This window comes from Lactuca virosa, chromosome 1 (genome assembly GCF_052849685.1).
Source record: "Lactuca virosa cultivar CGN04683 chromosome 1, Lactuca_virosa_CGN04683_v6, whole genome shotgun sequence".
Classification (NCBI taxonomy): domain Eukaryota; kingdom Viridiplantae; phylum Streptophyta; class Magnoliopsida; order Asterales; family Asteraceae; genus Lactuca; species Lactuca virosa.
Window position 1 is genome coordinate 287,978,788 of NC_136426.1, and position 19,424 is coordinate 287,998,211.

A 19,424-nucleotide genomic window follows, 5' to 3' on the forward strand; every position below is an offset into this window, starting at 1 on the left:
TATATTTGGAATATACTTGACCCGGTTGTGCATGGTCCTTTTGGGTTGCCTTCACCAAAGCAACTTGAGTGGAGGAATAATATAGAAAGAGGTGATTATGATTTATTAATATGTTATGAGAATAATATATTAAAGGAGAAATCATATTTGTTTAATTAACATTGGTCAATAATTTATTGAGAAATTAGTTTTGTGATCAAAAGAAGTTAATTGAACTTAAGGGGCTAAACTGTAATTATGTGATAGTTGCAAAGTTGGGCAAGGAAACCCTAATAGACAGGGTGGACGAATTCTAAGGATAAAGCCTTAGGGAATTCGTCCATATTGAGTATTCTAGAATTATCCTTGGGCTGCTTGGTGGCTAAGTAATCAGATAAGGATAATGACTGAAATCCTAATTCCTAAACTTATATAAAGAACCCTTGGGCATGGGATTTTCGGCCACTTGAACCCTAGAAGTCCTAGAGCCGAAAATCTTCCCCCTCTCTCCTCTTTCTTTCTTGTTTCCTCCAATTGCTATTGGTGTTTGTGATTCATTAGCGGCACAACACTTGAGGTGCTAAACTTCTCAAGGCTTCAAGATCTTCATTCAACAACAAGGTACACATCCAGATCTGCTTTGTTATGTTAATTTCGATTACATATGCTAGATCTAGGGTTAGAAAGTCTTGGATCGATTGCATGTACAATAAAGAAACCTAGATCCAAGCATTAGAGTTTTCATGAGCACATAGGATGTTCTTTTGGCTCAAACCCATCAGTGGTATCAGAGCCTTGATTGGTTTCTATTGTATTGATGCTTTGTGTTTCGTTCTTGCTTAAAAAATCGAATTTTGTGTCCTCTGCCTGACAGACTCGGCGAGTCCCATTGTGGACTCGGCGAGTAGGATGAACTCGACAAGTCCATTAGGGACTCGGCGAGTCAGAGCGTCAGAAAGAGGAAATTTCGTGATTTCTTGCTGGTTTGCTTAAGGATACTTACCTAAATCGTTTTAGTTTTATAAAATCCGAATTTTATTACCTTTTTGTCAACATCCCTAACAAAACAAAAGATTATTACCAATTATTTGAATAATAAATTCTTTATTTGATAATATTTGATTATTTGAATTTATTTAGTGAATTATCTGGTAAATAATCTTGATTAGGTCAAATTTAGATAATCACTAAATTAATTGTTTAATTTAAATTATTTGCTGTTTCATCCTTTATGTTTTGAAAAGTTCATAAACTTGTCCTCAAGTTTTGAAATTTAAATTTTGTGATTAAATATTTAATTTGAATTATTTAAATTTCAAACCCTAGAATTTTACAAGTTTTAAAATTCAACCTTATACTTTATAATATTATAAGATTAATATATATATATATATATATATATATATATATATATATATATATATATATATATATATATATAACTTAAACGCTAGTCTTACCATTAGTAGGCCTCATTCATGAAGCCGATCTATAAGGGGTATAAGGTTATGGCCTATAAAATGGTCGTTTAATGGGTGTCCACTCTCACCCACCGCTTCCTTGATTGGTGGAGGGTCGTTAGCCGAACGGGTAGGATACGGCAACCCTTTCCTCATTAATAAGTATAATGAATCGTTGAAGTAACTGAATGTTTTTCAAAAATACCCAATCTTAGTTACTATAGGCAAAAGTGAATTGATGCAATTCCATGAAATTACACTTTGTACCCTTGCTAAGACGTTAGTGGAGCGTGTGTGGTTAACCGGCACACTAATTGAGTTCTAAGCAAAGGTGGCAATGGGTGACTCGATGTTGGTCATAGTTCGATGGAGCGTGTGTGGTTAACCGGCACATCGAATAGGTGACTGTAACATTGGGGGCACCATGTATATTTGCATGGTTATTCACACCCTGTTTTGTGATCCTCGGCATCCCAGTCAGAAATCGAGGGGCATATCAAGATTTAAACATGTCATTGAACAGTTCAATGAATCTCAAAAGATCTAGGAGATTTCAATACATTTAAAACTTAATCCTCCTTTTTGTTTTTCATGGTGGAAATTGGTAAATCATCATTTACCTACCTTCAAATGTTCTACAATTTGGATTACGGCATCCCTCTTCCAAGTTGTAGGATATTGTGTTGGATCCTAGCCTTAATATCTCATTTTGGTGTTTTATTAAGGATTCAATCAACTGACTTGAATTTTCTCCCGTTTTGTAGATGTCTGAATCTAACCATGGTCTTCCCGAATCTAAAGGAAAAAGTATTCCTGCTCAAGGTGAAAGTCTGTTCTAAAATGAAGGTGAAATATTAATCCCTGCCATGTGGACTAGCTTGATTTCACTACCTCCACCTCCTCCCGTTGTTCTCCCAAACCCACAAGACCGAAGAATTGAAAGGTTCAATATCACTAAATCCCTATTGGCGATGAAACATGAAGATGGTAAACTCGTGTGTGCTCACGTCCTAGGGATGAAATCACACTTCGATAGGTTGATAATGTTGGGTGCGACTTTCCCCAAGAAGTTTGTTGTGGACTAAGTTCTTCAGTCACTCCCTGAATCGTATAATAAGTTCAAAAGAGAGTATTATATGATGGATCTTGACGCAACCCTCATTGCCCTAACTTACATGCTTATTGTTGCTGAATCAGAAATGATTTGGCGAAGCAATGGAGCATATTTGTTTGGTGAATCAACCAACCATGCTTCCGTGGACATTCCAGAAGAACCCACTTATTTCTGCTTCCAAGAAAAAGGGCGTTGGATACAAATCTGCCCTGAGAACCTGAGAGATCTAAGAGATGGGAGATTCAAGACGTATGGCTCTACTTTAGGTAAAATCCGCTATCTAACTCTATTAAGTTCCTATTCATTGATTCTTAATGAATGATGTGATAAGATTACATTTGGATGTTTTACAGGATCGAAGAAAAGAGAGGAAGTTTAATGGAAGAGCAAGATGAGTCTGATCACGAAGAAATGGATTACGATCGCATGGATTCGAAGATCAGATTTTGAGCTTAGAGAGTTATGATAGATTTGTTAGGAATATTTGATAGCACAGTTTTTCAGTTGATTTTGCATTGTAAGGACATGTTTTTCCGCTGCTTTTATGAATGAAATAAATTTTGTTTTTGTATTATTTATAAATATATATCCTTGCAATGGAATCGTTGTGAAAAATTGGTGTTTGTGTATTTCTACAATGAATGGATGAGATTCTTAGTTACATTATTTATGAGAGTGTTGAAATTCGCTAAGTAAGGAAAGATTCTCATCACCCAAGTTTCAATTGGACAGAGGCTTGGAATGATATGATTTGAATCATGTGATGTATGGAAATCTTGGTACTTAGAAAATTTAAGACTAATTCATTGACAAAGGGTCAAGTGAAGGACTAGGAGATCGAGTTCACAATGTGGTGCACTGGTTAAGTCCACCACAAATAACAATAACATTATTCGTCATGATTTCCTAAAAGTCTAGTAAATGTGGGTATACTTACAAGATTAAGTGTAATTCTAAATCATTGAAAGGTTTCAATAAATGGCAGAACGAATAAGAAGAATCAATGAAGGCAGAAAGATAAAAAGTTTCTCCAATCTAAGAAGAAGGGAGAGTACTTTTGTATCATGTTTTATGATCGTCTTAATGATTAAGAGTCATATCAAAATTGATCCTCTAAGAACGTCTTAGTGCACTAGTATGGCTAAGAAGAGGAATCGGAAATTGTTGAAATGGTTAAATCAGAAGGACGAATCATACTTCGTTCCAATATCGAATCTTAGAGTTAAGATTATGAAATTGAGTGACACGTCTTAAGTAGGTTTGTAACACTTATCAAATATGGAATAGAGAAAGTTTTTTTTTCTTATTTCTGCACATTTGAAATTGGTAAAGTTGTGATGTCTTGAAGAAGACAAAGACTAACCAGAACCAATTAAGTGAAGTATTGATCTTGATAGGATTTCGCACTAACTCTTGAATATTTGTTTTGTCAAGAAATGTTGCTTGACAAGAGAATCATATATGTCAAGAGGTCAGTGGGAGTCTAAATGATCTTGAAAAGCTTCAAGAACAAATCAAGAACAAACCTAATCGATAATCACTAGCACACGACTTAAGGTTTACGACCTATCGTGTTGACATAATTTTATTTCTGTGCCATTCCAGTCTTAAGTCAACTATGCATGTGAGTTCTATGAGTTTTCATTCGAATGCATAAAGATGAAGCACCTTAATCAATGGAAAGTACATTGATTTATAGGGGTAAGCTGATTGACAACCTGGAAGCAATGGTGAGCACCCGTGCTGCCTTGATGACAAAAAATCAAGATCAAATAAGTTCAGTCTATATGAGTTGAATTTGTCGCAAACCTTATATTATGATTATGGTTATGACAAATTCACATGGATAGGAACACATACACCTTAAAATCTAAGTATCATAAGGTTTCTCTCCTTCATGAAAATGATTGTGAGGAAATGCTTTCACTAAGAAAGATTTTGAAGATAGCATTGTGTAATTTGCATTTCTCGAATTCTATTATGATTACGGCATCCCTCTTCATAGTTCGAATTGTGAGATTTGGCAAATTAGTTTGAACATTCGAGACTTATGGCTATAAGTTCTAGAATCGTTTAGACACACACATGGGTTATCTAAGGAAAGGTGTATAAGTTTAAGAAGCTTAGATAAAGGATTATCGAAGCATCTAGTACTAGAAATATAAACTTATGAAATTCAATAAGCATTGTTTTCTAGAAGTTCAGCTGATTTCTAAATACGTGTCAAAGCTAGTGGGAGCATAAATGTTATGCTAGTATGGATATAATCATCATGTTAGTGGGAGCATGATAATTATGTGTTGCAAGTTAGCAATATTAATTATAGAAAAACAAAAGGTTTCACTTTGCAAAGTTGCAGGAGATGAAAAATTGTTTTGCTATAATTAAGGGAGAGAATGTTATACTTCGTTTCAATCTAGAAGCTTAGATCGAGAAATTTTAATTGAATTTAGTCAAGGATATATTTATTAATTGCATTCTCAAAGTTCGATTATGATTACGGCATCCCTCTTCATAGTTCAAATTTTGAGAACACGGCAAATAGAAATATTATGGCAATATTATAGCAAGAAACTGGTAAAGTATCACGTTTTTCATTATGAATCGTATCCCATATGCTTCAGGTATACGATCAATTGCATATGCTGTAATATTTGACCGTTCTAAATTTTTCCAAATGCCTAGGGCATTAAGAGGGAAAAAGAACTGGAACCGGACATGACTAAGTTTATCAAACAACTGTCAAAGGACAGTCTAAGGTTTGCTGAGGATTGGTCGCTTGTGGGCAGTTGGAAGTATAGTAATGGAAGGACCATACTGACATTATTATTAGATATGATTCTATTAATAATGAGTTGTCGTATGGCAAATATGGAAATGTTTCCATATTAGGAGTTGGACGTTAAGAATCTATGTCTAGATTAGAAACTTTTATGCAAGAAGGATATTCAAAGGAATGTACTTTGAATGTGAGACTTCATATCTATGGAATTGTCTTGTAACAATCTCCAATAGATTACTTTGTGACTTCATTGGCTGAGTCTTAGTGACTTTGTGTTGTGACATCACGAAAGGATTGTTGCATAAAATGTTAGAATCTAACATATTCTAGTAGTGACGGGAATTTTGTATTCTTACACTATCGATAAGAATTAGGAACTGTGAAATGATTTTCGTTGGAAATGTTCTCAATTGATCTATTTCACAAAGTAAGGACCATAGGTAAACATAGTGTACATGCTGAGAGCATGGGACAACTGTTGTTATAATTCAAGTAAGAAGTTGATTACCCGAAACAACAAATAATGAGTAATCAATATGGTGATTAAATAAAAAATGTTTTATTTATACTCAAAGGTTTGGGGCCATATAGGATTAGTATTATTCTTGTGTTTCACTTTGCATGTTTTGACTTCCTGAATAATAAGATTATTCGAACGTTCCACAGTCGCTCATACTTTGGGAGTAGGTATGAAAGAAGATTGTCATGAATTGGTTTGTAGATTGTCTAAAGTGTATTAGACATAGCAAAGGTTTGCTACAACGTTCATGAATGCTTATGAACATGATTTGAGCATTGGATTAAACCCACGCTCACTTGGATCGCTTCATGGATTTTATCACGAGTGATTGGTGAGACGATAATATATTATGTTCTTCAAACCGATATGTGTGAGTTGTATCTTGCGAATCGGTTACACATTAATAATATGTAAACGCACCAATAACTTGGTGTTATAAAACATATTGTTGTGTGTGATTTGATGAGTGAGTACAAGCGAGCATTGATTCAAAGTTTATCCGTTCCTTTTACCCAAAGTGAGATAAAACCGATATCTGTGGGCCCCTCGATGATTTAGTGATGACACCCAAAGTGCTTGGCCAAGCCGGGACTGAATTGATGTGTTCAATTGTAGTCTGTTGTCAGTCGTCGTAAATCAGAAATCGGGAAACAACACATAGACTGAGAGAATGATTTCAATCCATGTCTCAAGTCTATACGATATCTAGAATGGAGGAATATATGATCCCTTATCTTAAGGACATGTTATTGATAAGATCAATAGTTTTGAGAACTGCGATTGCTATCCGGATCCAGAAAGTTCATTTGCATTTATAGTTATTAGACTTATCCAAGTGGGAGACTGTTGGATTAGTGTCTAAGTCCATAACTATATTTGGTATGTACTTGACCCGGTTGTGCATGGTCCTTTTGGGTTGCCTTCACCAAAGCAACATGACTGGAGGAATAATATAGAAAGAGGTGATTATGATTTATTAATATGTTATGAGAATAATATATTAAAGGAGAAATCATATTTGTTTAATTAACATTGGTCAATAATTAATTGAGAAATTAGTTTTGTGATCAAAAGAAGTTAATGGAACTTAAGGGGCTAAACTGTAATTATGTGATAGTTGCAAAGTTAGGCAAGGAAACCCTAATAGATAGGGTGGACGAATTCTAAGGATAAAGCCTTAGGGAATTCGTCCATATTGAGTATTCTAGAATTATCCTTGGGCTGCTTGGTGGCTAAGTAATCAGATAAGGATAATGACTGAAACCCTAATTCCTACACCTATATAAAGAACCCTTGGGCATGGGATTTTCGGCCACTTGAACCCTAGAATTCCTAGAGCCGAAAATCTTCCCCCTCTCTCCTTTTTCTTTCTTGTTTCCTCCAATTGCTATTGGTGTTTGTGATTCATTAGAGGCACAACACTTGAGGTGCTAAAGTTTTCAAGGCTTCAAAATCTTCAATCAACAACAAGGTACACATCTAGATCTGCTTTGTTATGTTAATTTCGATTACATATGCTAGATCTAGGGTTAGAAAGTCTTGGATCGATTGCATGTACAATAGAGAAACCTAGATCCAAGCATTAGGGTTTGCATGAGCACATAGGATGTTCTTTTGGCTCAAACCCATCAGTGGTATCATAGCCTTGATTGGTTTCTATTGTATTGATGCTTTGTGTTTCGTTCATTCTTAGAAAATCGAATTTTGTGTCCTCTGCCTGACAGATTCGGCGAGTCCCATTGTAGACTCGGCGAGTAGGATGAACACGACGAGTCCATTAGGGGACTCGGCGAGTCGGAGCGTCAGAAAGAGGAAATTTCGGGATTTCTTGCTGTTTTGCTTAAGGATACTTACCTAAATCGTTTTAGTTTAATAAAATCCGAATTTTATTACCTTTTTCTCAATATCCTTAACAAAACAAAAGATTATTACCAGTTATTTGAATAATAAATTCCTTATTTGATAATATTTGATTATTTGAATTTATTTAGTGAATTATCTGGTAAATAATCTTGATTAGGTCAAATTTAGATAATCATTAAATTAATTGTTTAATTTAAATTATTTGCTATTTGATCCTTTATGTTTTAAAAAGTTCATAAACTTGTCCTCAAGTTTTGAAATTTAAATTTTGTGATTAAATGTTTAATTTGAATTATTTAAATTTCAAACCCTAGAATTTTACAAGTTTTAAAATTCAACCTTATACTTTAAAATATTATAAGATTATATATATATATATATATATATATATATATATATATATATATATACATATATATATATATATATATATATATATATATATATATATATATATATATATATATATAACTTAAACGCTAGTCTTACCATTAGTAGGCCTCATTCAAGAAGCCGATCTATAAGGGGGTATAAGGTTATGGCCTATAAAATGCCCGTTTAAAGGGTGTCCACTCTCACCCACCGCTTCCTTGATTGGTGGAGGGTCGTTAGACGAATGGGTAGGATAGGGCAACCCTTTCCTCATTAATAAGTATAATGAATCCTAGAAGTAACTGAATGTTTTTCAAAAATTCCCAACCTTAGTTACAATAGGCAAAAGTGAATTGATGCAATTCCATGAAATTACACTTTGTACCCTTGTTAAGACGTTAGTGGAGCGTGTGTGGTTAATCGGCACACTAATTGAGTTCTAAGCAAAGGTGGAAAAGGGTGACTCGATGTTGGTCATAGTTCGATGGAGGGTGTGTGGTTAACCGGCACATCGAATAGGTGAGTGTAACATTGGGGGCACCATGTATATTTGCATGGTTATTCACACCCTGTTTTGTGATCCTCGGCATCCCAGTCACAAATCAAGGGCATATCGAGATTTAAAAATGCCATTAAACAGTTCAATGAATCTTAAAAGATCTAGGAGTTTTCAATACATTTAAAACTTAATCCTCCTTTTCGTTTTTCATGGTGGAAATTGGTAAATCGTCATTTACCTACCTTCAAATGTTCTATAATTTGGATTACGACATCCCTCTTCTAAGTTGTAGGATATTGTGTTGGATCCTAGCCTTAATATGTCATTTGGGTGTTTTATTAAGGATTCAATCAACTGACTTGAATTTTCTCCCGTTTTGTAGATGTCTGAATCTAACCATGGTCTTCCCGAATCTAAAGGAAAAAGTATTCCTGCTCAAGGTGAAAGTCTGTTCCACAATGAAGGTGAAAGATCAATCCCTGCCATGTGGACTAGCTTGATTTCACTACCTCCACCTCCTCCCGTCTGTTCCACAAGTTATTTTTCTTGGAAGGTGATGAAGGGAAAACGATGCTTGAAGAAGCATCTACATTGGGACATTTGTCACACCCCAAAACCGGAACGGCGGAAACGTTTTGGGGTGGAGGACGTCATGTTTAGTATCACAAGCCATGCATCATAGTAATCAAAGTAATAAACAACCATTTCATTAGAAGGAAAGTGTTTACAAAGTATGTGTTCACAAAACATAGAATACATAAGCAAATAACAAAACAAGACTTGAAGCTATACTGCTCCATCTTCTGAATTCCCAGAGCGAGTACCTGTCTACTAGTTTCCTGAGAATACAAGTTATTTTGAAAGAGTTGATCAGCAATTAAGCTGGTGAGTTCATAAGATTTTAGTGATGTAAGCAAGTTGTAGAAAGCTTAGTAAGATGTAGTAAGTTGTAAGTTTTATTTAGAAAAGTTCGCTTGTTCCTCCAGAAAATCCTATATTTTCTGCTTTAATGAAAGATAAGTAAAAATGACTCTACAATCCTTTCTATGAGTACTAAATGGATACAAGTTATATAAAACTCAGAGTAAACAAACAATCGATTGTGTGTATCTGCCCTAATCCCACAACCAAACAAGGAACAGGGAATGAGGCAGATGACACACATCCCATTGGTTGTTAGATCCTTATTATATATAACCCTGGTGTATTCCCTTGGTACTCACGGAGTTAGTTCCTTTATATTTGATGAAAAGATTCTTTAAGAAAACCCTTATTTCTTATAATAAAATAGTAACCACAGTGATTCCTTCTATAATCACTTAGTTTATACTAGCTATAGTTAATTGGGTGAATCTGCCCTAAGCCCACAACCAAACAAGGAACAGGGAATGAGGCGGAAAGCACACATCCAACTACCTATCAGATATTAATTATATATAACCTTGATGTATAAACTAAGGTATTGTAGGATTACCCACTTAAGGTCCTTTAAGTTACACTGGTTTAATAAAATGGATTAAACCTTTTACGGATTAGTTTCTAGTTTAGTTTACTCAATGTTCTATCGTTTAGACAACTTAGTTGGTACTGATGTAAGTTTTGTATAATTGTACGATTTATTCATTTCTGTCAAATATTTATAAGTGTGCTCTGTATAAATAAATTCGATTTAATATATTGCTATCACCTCGTGCCTGCTAATCCAGATACGTGTAATCGCACTAAAGTTAACGTAAACCTGAAAGATATATTATTAAGTTTATCACCTCGTGCCTGCTAGTCCTGGTACATGAAATCGTACAAGTGTCAACGCAAACTTGAAATATATATTATTATATTTTATCACCTCGAGCCTGCAATGCAAACCCGGAAAGATATATTATTATATTTTATCACCTCGTGCCTGCTAGTCCTGGTACGTGAAATCGTACCAGTGTCAATACAAACCCGGAAAGATATATTATTAAGTTTATCACCTCGTGCCTGCTAGTCCTGGTACGTGAAATCGTACCAGTGTCAATGCAAACTCGGAAAGATATATTAGTAAGTTTATCACCTCGTGCATGCTAGTCCTGGTACGTGAAATCGTACCAGTGTCAATGCAAACCCGGAAAGATATATTATTAAGTTTATCACCTCGTGCCCGCTAGTCCTGGTACGTGAAATCGTACCAGTGTCAACGCAAACCCGAAAAGATATATTATTAAGTTTATCACCTCGTGCCTGGTAGTCCTGGTACGTGAAATCGTACCAGTGTCGATGCAAACCCGGAAAGATATATTAATGTGATTTTTCCCTGTACTTAGTATAGTATGTTCCTCCATGTACTTGTTATAGTATGTTCATCCATGTACTTGTTATGGTATGTTGTATTTCTCATATAGTATGTTCTGTTTCTCATATAGTATGTTCTGACTCATATATGAACTGACTCTTTGTATGCTTCATTGTACTAGAAGTAATGAGTAGTGTCTTCCTAAACTATACCTATTATAGTTTACTAATGTTTTACTTGAACTGTTATTGAAAAGGCTTATTTATCTAGTAAGTTATGCTTGTACTTTAAAAATAGAGTTTTGTAAAACTATAAAGTAACATAACTTTAAAAGAGTTTTTGAAAGGTTTTGATCACTTATAAAAGACATAAGAAATCTTTTGAAAGATGTTTATAGCAAACATTTATACAATTATAATTGTGTTCAACTTGTATTCCCCCCCCCCCCTTTAAAAGCATTTAAAACAGTTAAAAGATTCATTACGGGGTATGAACTCACCTGTTGTGGGTGATTCAAACGAATACGCGCGTAAGGATGAGAAGTTCCACGAATGAACTCTCGAGACACAACGGGTCCTAAATGACATATAATGGCATATATGTGTATGTAATTAGTGTCTAAACAACTAATTAAGAATGGTAACACCCTTATAGACTAGGAAACTCAAAGATTTAAGGGATACAATCACATAAGATTGCATAACTAGGGTGTATGGCCACCCTATAGAGTTTATGGTCCAAAAGGCATGACCATAAGTGTTTACGGTCAAGATGGTTTACGGTCCTATGTGTTCACGGTACTATGGTTTACGGTCCTATGTGTTTACGGTCCAAGTGTTCACGGTCTAATGACATTACGGTCATGGAGTTCACAGTCTAAGGAGATCTAACCGTAAACTCATCAAATTTGTGCACAATGATGGTTTTCAAGGGCTTCATTCAAGGGCATCGGATTCTAGGGACCATGCTTACCCTTAGGAAGGTTTTAGGGTCTCTAATGCACCTTTCATTAGAGTTTACGGTCTAAGGAGATACTCTTAGACCGTAAACACCTTGTTCTTGGCTAAAAATGATGTTTTCAAGGCTCTAATCAGGTATTTCAACTAGATAACAAGCTAAGGAGGGAGTACTTACGATATAGAGGCTTGAAATGGTGATTAAGGTCCACGAACACTAGTGTGTGTTCTTGGTGTTTCTTGAAGATCTAAGAAAAGATGATTTCCATGGATGAAATCATGAGATGATACTAGATTAAGAGATGTATCAATAAATCAAAGGAAGAACACTTACGATTTTGGTGATCTAGGATGATGAACTTGATGATACTTGAGAGGATTTGGAAGTTCTTGAGTTTGAAAGGGAAGAAATGATCAAAATGATCATAAAATATATATATAGGAGGGAGTTTACGGTCACCCTGACCGTAAACTCAAGGCTCCTGACCGTAAACTCCTTTTGAGGAGGTTTACGGTTTGCTAGATGGTTTGGAACTTTAACTGACAAATCCAAACACTGATTCCTTTGATGAACTAGGCTCAGAATGCTCAAACAGACTCTAAACAGTGCTAAGAGTTAGCAGAGAGAAGTCTGGCTTTAACTAAATCTGAATGGTTGTACAAGATAGAAATTTTAGGTTGTCACAACATTTGGATGCAACATTTGTCCTAGGAATGATGATGATGGCAGAAGGCAGGCAGAGGAAACATGAAGGTTTGGACATGTTGAATGATGTCTACCGTAGAACAAAAGGTACTTGGAATCTTAGAGCAATTTTTTCCAAGGTTCATCTCCACTTAAATAGGGACGGGAGAAAACATGTACACTTCCATGGCTTCTATAGAACTTGTGTAATGTATAGTTTTGTGATTAGTGTGTCAGAGGCTTTTGTGTATGGATACAAATGGGTGTTCAGGTGTGAAATTTGTTTGTGGGAGGCTTGTTTCGTTAGGTTTGCTAGGGAGTTTGGGATCATTTATGAGTAGTTTGTTGATATGTACTTTCATATTATGACAATTAATGATATGTACACTCTTTTGGTTTAATATATGAATGTAAAGTAAGTTAGTTGATAAGTAGTTAGTTGATGTTGTTACTTGATTAGTAAATATGTTGTGTTGTTAATAAGGGACTGAAAGTGTAAGAGTTTTGAAAGTAATGTGGCAAAATGAAGGTCAACAAAATTTTTCTAAGGGACTAAAAGTGTAAAAGTTTGGAAAGTCGTGTGGAAAATTGGAAGTCAACAAAAGCTTATTGTCCCTAACTTGGTCAAGCTTTAATATATATATATATATATATATATATATATACATATAATAGTGTTTATATTATGTTAGTAAAATTAAATGGTTGTGTTATAATTATCAATTTTGACATATATGTTAATTTAGTATATGTTACTTTAATGACAATGGGTGAATTTTGTATACCATTGTTGAGGTTGTTATTTTTTGTTAATGGTATAAAATTATTCAAGATAAAATAAACATAATAACCCATAGATGACATATGGGTCACGGGTCATGTGTTATGGTAATACCCTTGTATGACGACATATGGGTCATGGGTCAAGTTTTTAAAACGGAACAAGTTTAATGGACCAATTGTTTTTCAAAGAGATTTCAGTTTTTGAATTAAAAGTATTCACAAAAATACCCTTACCATTTACATATGAAGTTTTGTATGTATAAGGGAAATTAGGTCAATTCACAATCTAAACACTTAGGCGCCATAATTTGGAGTCAGAGTCATCCCGTCGTTTCAGTATTTTGGCGATAAATCAACTACCATCCATTCCCAAACATCAAACTTCCGACACAGTGATCAATAAACCCTAAAATCCTTGTTAGTACATTATATGTATTACACTCGAAGTAGTTCAACATCATGGCTGCGAGTTCTTCATCGATAAGAATGCGAACAAGACGGCAAGGAACAACGATTACTGCTCTGCCATCGCAACTGATCGAAAAAATAGTAACTATGGTTAGGGGAAAATCACCAATCGATGCTTTTAAGTGCCAGTTAGTGTAAGCTTCGTGTACAATACTTCTATTATATTTGTATATGTAGTTAATTTTTTGTTTAATAGATGAATTTTGTTAATTTGTAAATTATAGTTTCAAACTCTTTAGATATTCTACAACATCAGAAGCAATATATAAAACCATGGACACATATCGATTAAGTTTTCGTCCATTTAGTGGTTATATGGATGAAGTCATCCGCAGATGCAGAAAGTTGAACAACCCATACATACTCTTCAACGATGGAATTGTACACTTTTTATGCATTCTATTAATTACACATGGAATTTGTTTTCTGTATTTGTATTTTTCTATATTAAAATTGTATGATTACTTAATGTATTTCGGGCGATGTATTTTTTGTTAAGAGAAGATGAAGCAGGGAAACAGTTGCTTCAAGATGCAGCCGATAAGGAATAGTTGGATGCAATATTCGTTCTGGGAATGTTGTTAATGGCCGAAGGCAGTGAAAGGAAGGAAAAAGCTCCGATCATGTTGAATAATGCTTACATTATTACAAGAAGAAGTTGGAATATGAGACAAACCTGTTACAAGGTTCGAAGGCACTTGATTAGGGTAGGGAGATCAAAGCAGATACAATTCCATGGCTTGCATAAAAGTTGTGCAAAACATCCTTCTGTGAGCGGATATGGAAAGCTTTTATGCATGAATACTGTTGGTTGTTTAATTGTGATATTTGTTTGTGGGATGCATGTTTGGTTAAGTTTGCTAGGATGTTTGACATTAGTCTAGAGTAGTTATATGATGGTTGTTTGATTAAGACAATTAGTGATTCATATTATATATGTATTTTGGTGTAATGTGAATATATACTTGTAATTTGGTGAAATGTTAATATATATTTGTAATTTGGTTTAATATCAATACATAAATGTAATCTATTTTGGATTTGGTAATTAGATTGTGCACTGTGTATGGTATATAGTAAAGTAGTAACTTGATGATGTTAATTTGTTTAAGTTTGATCATTTATTACATCATGGTATGTTTCAAAAAGTTTTTTTTGCTTACCTTTTGAATTTCTATCATTGTAATTATTTAAAAACATTAAACCACAATTTATGTATTCATCATTGTAGTTTGTGCAGCCAAGGAACCTCCGTCCAGGATTCTTTAGCGTCCATGTCATCCACATTCCAACCGGATGTCCACATCAGCACAACTTCACGTTACAGCTTGAACACGAAGACATCAGTTTGCCCTAATTTATCTTCTTCTGCTTGTGGGTTTGTGAATATGAGAGTTGGAATGGACGTTTTATTTATGGAAATAAATTCCATAATATGGCACTATAATTAATGTAAAATACTTTACAAAAAATTAATTCCTAGCAAAATTGGTAACAAAAGTTGCAAGATATTATTGCTCAATACTAAAAATTCCACGAGTTTTGTTGTCGTTGCAAATTTTCATAGCTAAATATCTATGAAGTTGAACCACTCCTTATCAACGTTGCTATGGAATTTAATTTCGTGACAAATGTCGTCACAAATTAGCTAGGCTTTTTTTTCATAGCAAAACAAGCAAAGGAAATCAAATTTCATTGCAGAATTCCCTAGCAAATACCTACGAATGGTACTTTCATAGCAAAGCAACTATGAAATTGTTTTCCTTGAAAAATTTCATTGCATATTAACCACGATAATTAATTCCATAGCAGCAGTACAAGGGAAAGTGTATTCGTAAACAATTTCATTAGAAAACTGTTACGAGTGTTTTTTCCACAGAAATATCGGTAGCATAATAGCAACGGATATGAAGTCGGTTGCATTTTCCCTAGCAACTCCCATGCTCGCTATCAGAAATAAATTTTGTAGACAATGTGGTAGCAACCTTGCTATGAAACGACATTCCATAGCACGATCAATTGCAGATTAACAACGATAATACGTTCCATAGCGCCCTTCCCTAGCAAAATCACATTTTTCTTGTAGTGTTCTATTTCATTAATAAACTTATGGTTTGAAAGTAGGATGCAATAATAAACAAATCAATGAAAGTAAATTGTCATTTCTTGAATAGAGAGTTTTACCGCTATATATATAATCTCCAACATAAAGAACCTAACAAAATGGAAACAATTGCATTCACTTTCCTCCAAAAAGTACCGAAATTAATATAAATTAATTTTTCTCCACAAAAGTATTAACATAGATTGTAAACAAATGGTGATAATAACTTACAAAACATGTGAAATGTCTCCAATTTTATCAAGTTACATACCCGGATTATATGAAACTTATTAAAATAAAGGTATCGAGTACTTTTGGTTGATGGAAAAACAATAAAATGTAATATTGTGTAGAAGCATACATGCAAATTTGCAAATGATATTATTAGTTTAAGATTTTATTATGGTTGATGGATCAATGAACAAAATTCGAGCATTAACCGGACATTAGAAAAATTGTGAAGAGGATAGATCAAATGATCCTAATAAAAATTTTGAGGGTATGGAATTGTACCTTCTTATTTTAAGGGTACTCGTCTTTCCACTTTGAATCACGATTAGTTTCTCCCAAATGAAATACATGAACGGATGAAAGTTGGGAAAACAATAACATCAAAAATTAATTTCATTTCTTAATTACAATTAAATTCAAGTAAACATTAGAGATTTGAAAGGATACAATTCTGAGGACTCGTCCTTATGATTTAAATATTCTCAAATGTCCAGGAAAAGCTTGAAAAAAAACCCTTATTGTTATTATATATATATATATATATATATATATATATATATATATATATATATATATATATATATATATATATATATATATAGGCTGTGGTTATTTTGTTTTTACTAACTATTGTGTGCCAAAATGCACAGATCTAGACCAACGGATGAAATTAATCAATGGACATGATTTGAGAGTGTATGATATTACAATGGGATAACATGTACCATATAATCACACAACTTTTAGCAAAAGGGTATTTTGGACAATTAACGACATTTATAAAAGGAAATTTTTGGATTTTTAGGGATAATTAATTTATCATAATTTTAAAAATCCGAATTTTTTTAATTAATTCAATTTTAATTCTAACGTAATTTGTAAACATAACCGATTTTATTCTATCAGAATATTTTTTTTGCTAGAATGATATTCTTTCAGAATTTTATTCTATTAGAATATTATTGAAGAATAACAAAATTCTTGAATCCGAGGTTGAAAAATAACAACATTCTAATATATTATTATACATCCGAACTTAAATACGAATTCATACATATTCTTACAGACTAAAAGCCTTATACATTTTAATATAATTATACATATTCTAAAAAATATCAACAAAAATGAATAAAATTCTTAAAAATTAACAACTTTATTAAATTGTGAGTATGATCAAACTTTATTCATTCTTTAAGTTATTCATATTAGGTCTTCAACACATTCTTCCAGCCATTTCTATCACAAATACAACAAAAACTAATAATGGTTAAAAACATGTTACTTGCAATTAACTATCACTTTATATATTTTGGTAGAATACAAAGAATATGACAGAATACATATAATACATTCTGGCAGAATACATAGATTTTATTCTGGCAGAATACATTCTGACAGAATACATAGAATACATTCAAAAGTATTGTATTTACCGCTAATATAATTTTAGATTCCAAATATACAATAACAAGGGACAATAGAAATTGAAATTTAAAATCTCAAATCAGGCCCGTCCCAAAGGGAGGGCGATAGGGGCGACTGTTCAGGGCCCATCTTTTAAGGGGGCCCAAATATTTTATGGAAATTGTTATATTTAGAAGATAGTACAAGTAATTTTCTTTCAATTATTGAGTTATTATAAAAAAACATGATGATATTTGTGTATTTTAAGGGCCCATTTTTTCTCTCGCCCTGGGCCCAAAATATGTTTGGAACCGCCCTGTCTCAAGTTGAACCAAAATACGCTCACATTCTATGAGATTGACATTCTAAAACAAAATTCACACAAAACCATACAAAAGCTAATAAGAACACACTGAGAAAGAGATCGGTAGGTAAGTGAGCTTACGAGATTACATTATGTAGTGTGTTTGGTAATTCAATGTTTAAGTTAACTTGGAATTCAAGATTCTATTCTGACAGAATCGGAATTCAAGATTCCATTCCAGTAGAATGTTGTAAGGTTCATATGTACCCTATTTTGCTTCGATATCTCTCGTTGTTTCAATTATCTAAATATAAAGAATAATCGACATTAAAAGGCATTAAAAAAACAAAGTGCAATTAAACATATAAGTAATTAACTAAAATTCTATCAAAATAGAATATATTTGACTAAACCAAAATAGTATCATACAATTAACCATTACTATTATCTAACCAAAATACAAATTATTAAAATTTTAACAAACATTCAAGAATCATTAAACCCAAAGTGCAATTATCATTTCAAATTCTAACCGAGTGTATTCTAACATAATACACTTGACAAAACATAATGTATTATGCGATTTAGATTGGTTATTATATATATATATATATATATATATATATATATATATATATATATATATATATATATACTAGGTTAAAACCCGTGGAACCCACGGGTGATAATTTTAAATAGAATTAAAAAATTGATTATATAATAAATTAATATATCATTAATTTAGGAAAACTTATGAATTGTAATATTATATTTTTTTAATAACTTTGTAATTTGTAAGTATTTAATTATACATGTAAATCTACCTATTTTATAAAAGTCATGAGTTTGTATAATGCAATATAGTATCACTCACAAGACAAGCGTGTGTTGTAAAAGAACTTTATTCTTATTAATCCCGTACTTTTGGTGCATGATTATTGTTCAACATATATGGGTTGTGAAATCAACCACATGAGAGCACGTGGGAAGAAAAAAAGTTTGTTGGCTAAAATGTCATTTTTCTCATTGTAACTTACCACCCTAATAAATCTTTCAACTCCACTATCTCCATCTTTTTTCTTTCATTATAACATCCCTCTTCCACTTCTTTCTTTTTAATATTGATTTTTGAAAAAAAAAAGTATTTCCTTTATAAAACGGCACCATATATTTGTGGATTATTGGTAAATTAAAGATAGCACCTTTTGCACGTAATTTATCAGTAATCAGTATATTAAATGACTATTGATAATTCTAAATCGTAAATTCTATTATAATCGTTAATGAAAGATATTGCAAGTCTCCATACGAATTACAAATGTAGTTTCACTGGAATGTTATAAATAAAGACCAATTACCAAATTACTAATATAATTTCATTGGAATATTACAAATAAAGACCGATTAATAGTTTAGGGGATCATTTTATAATTTTATATTCTAAAAATTATAAACAAAATTTGTAATTTTATATTCTAAAAATGATAAACAGAAGAAAAGGAAAAGAAATATGGAGAATGTTTTGTTTATTTGTTGTTTATGTCTTTATAATTTTGATTTTGTCAATGATAAAAATAGTTAGATTTAAAGAACTGGTTAAGGAGTTATTGAATCCAGCCTTTTAG